The sequence below is a fragment of the Schistocerca gregaria genome, chromosome 10 (genome assembly GCF_023897955.1).
Source record: "Schistocerca gregaria isolate iqSchGreg1 chromosome 10, iqSchGreg1.2, whole genome shotgun sequence".
Classification (NCBI taxonomy): domain Eukaryota; kingdom Metazoa; phylum Arthropoda; class Insecta; order Orthoptera; family Acrididae; genus Schistocerca; species Schistocerca gregaria.
Genome location: NC_064929.1, coordinates 206134872 through 206137574, shown reverse-complemented (window position 1 = coordinate 206137574; position 2703 = coordinate 206134872). Strand labels below are relative to the sequence as shown.

Genomic DNA, 2703 nt, shown 5'->3' with positions numbered 1-2703 from the left:
TGGTGATGTAAAAAAATAATCAGCATTCCGAATTCAAGTTACACTTCTTTTTTATTGCTTTTGTTGTAATGACACGTAACACACAAAACTTCACTTCGCAATATAAAACATACTTGAAAACATCTTCCCCACTGTTAAAGTTCACATTTTATAAACTGGCTACAATAAGCGTCTTTCCAACATGACGTCCAACACTTGACTTTCTCAAGGTCCGACTCTAACAACTCAACAACTAACTAATAATCGCTTACGCGCCCAAAAGTCAGAATTACAAGTACGTCAAAGATCATAGTGGCAAAAGAAAGAATACACATAAGACTGATATCATTGCAATAATAAACATATCGGCAACGGCCTTGCCGCAGTGGGTACACCAGTTCCCGTGCGATCACCGAAGTTAAGCGCTGTCGGGCGTGGCCGGCGCTTTGATGGGTGACCATCCAGCCGCTATGCGCTGTTGCCATTTTTCGGGGTGCACTCAGCCTCGTGATGCCAATTGAGGAGCTTTTTTTTGTCATCAGTCTACTGACTGGTTTGATGCGGCCCGCCACAAATTCCTTTCCTTCCTTTCCTGTGCTAACCTCTTCATCTCAGAGTAGCACTTGCAACCTACGTCCTCAATTATTTGCATGACGTATTCCAATCTCTGTCTTCCTCTACAGTTTTTGCCCTCTACAGCTTACTCTAGTACCATGGAAGTCATTCCCTCATGTCTTAGCAGATGTCCTATCATCCTGTCCCTTCTCCTTATCAGTGTTTTCCACATATTCCTTTCCTCTCCGATTCTGCGTAGAACCTCCTCATTCCTTACCTTATCAGTCCACCTAATTTTCAACACTCGTCTATAGCACCACATCTCAAATGCTTCGATTCTCTTCTGTTCTGGTTTTCCCAAAGTCCATGTTTCACTACCATACAATGCTGTACTCCAGACGTACATCCTCAGAAATTTCTTCCTCAAATTAAGGCCGGTATTTGATATTAGTAGACTTCTCTTGGCCAGAAATGCCTTTTTTTGCCATAGCGAGTCTGCTTTTGATGTACTCCTTGCTCCGTCCGTCATTGGTTATTTTACTGCCTAGGTAGCAGAATTCCTTAACTTCATTGACTTCGTGACCATCAATCCTGATGTTAAGTTTCTCGCTGTTCTCATTTCTAGTAGCTACTCGACCGAATAGTAGCGGCTCCGGTCAAAGAAAACCATCATAACGACCGGGAGAGCGGTGTGCTGACCCCAAGCCCCTCCTATCCGCATCCTCCCCTGAGGATGACACGGCGGTCGGATGGTCCCGATGGGCCGCTTGTGCCCTGAAGACGGAGTGCTTTAATATAAACACATCGATGTATCACAAATGAAATCAAATCTGAATGTTGTCTCAGAAATATGTTAAGTAGTTAACAGAAAAACAGAAGAATATTACTGGTATTGAGAGGTTCAGGTGAGGTGGCCGTAATGGTTACGTAATTCAGGTACCATTACAATATTCACGACCTGTATTAAGTAGATTTTTCTAACTTGCTGTTACCTCTAAAAATAATTAGTTAAAATCTCTACTTGTCAACATTAAAATACACAGTAAAATTATCATTTTTGTACGATCGAAAACAAGGGTGATTTCTATATCCATGGCGCTGGTGTAGACTTGTTTTGCTCCGTGGTATGCTTGCGTGGTTCCCGCTATTTCTGTGTTGTCCGATGTCCATCGCCGTGGGTAAGAGGGCCGTGCAGGAGGGCTCCGTCAACGACGTTAGGCGCTGCACGCGTCTTCCAGCTGTTTCACCGAGCTCCGTCTCTGATCCTTCGGCTTGGACTCCTATATGCAACAGTGATCATTTATGTGACGCAGCATGTTAAGGTTGCTTCGTGTGGACAGCTTACTGCTGTAACCGAAATTCCAGGTACGTTCTGGTGCATTTGATGTTGACCGGGTAGGATGAAATTAGTTTGCATTTGTGAAATAGTATGGCTCTGAGCACTATGAGACTTAACTCCTGCATCAGTCCTCTAGAACTTAGAACTACTTAAACCTAACTGACCTAAGGACATCACACCCATCCATGCCCGATGCAGGATTCGAACCTGCGAACGTAGCGGTTTGTAGCGCCTAGAATCGCTCGGCCACTCCGGCCGGCTGTGAAATAGTAAATTAGTATCATTGTCATTTCAGACCCAAACCGGTCATGTGAACAAACATTTTAAGTAACAGTGTATACCAGTGACTGCAGTATCCCATCAGACACTATGTCTGTTGAAACTTCCTGGCATGTTAAAACTGTGTACCGGGCCGAGACTCGAACTCGGGACCTTTGCCTTTCGCGGGCAAGTGCTCTACCAACTGAGCTACCCCAGCACGACTCACGCCCCGTCTCCGCAATATCCTTCCTTTCGGGGGTGCTAGTTCTGCAAGGTTCGCAGGAGAGCTTCTGTAAAGTTTAGATGGCAGGAGACGAGATACTGGCAGACGTAAAGCTGTGAGAACGGGGCGTGAGTCGTGCTTGGGTAGCTCAGCTGGTAGACCACTTGCACGCGAAAGGCAAAGGTCCCGAGTTTGAGTCTCGGCCCGGCACACAGTTTTAACCTGCCAGGAAGTTTCACATCAGCGCACACTCCGCTGCAGAGTGAAAATCTCATTCTGAAATTTCTGTTTTTGCAAAATTTGAAAAATACATGAAACGTTGACCACCAGAAATAAATACACAGAT

At 45.1% G+C, this 2703-nt stretch overlaps 1 non-coding gene across 1 annotated transcript; it reads right to left on the bottom strand.

The window, feature by feature from the left end:
• Positions 1-2277: 2277 nt before the first annotated feature.
• On the bottom strand, positions 2278-2352 carry Trnas-cga (transfer RNA serine (anticodon CGA)). Its single transcript has one exon. It is a non-coding gene; the product is annotated as a tRNA-Ser (tRNA).
• Between the last annotated feature and the right edge of the window lie 351 nt (positions 2353-2703).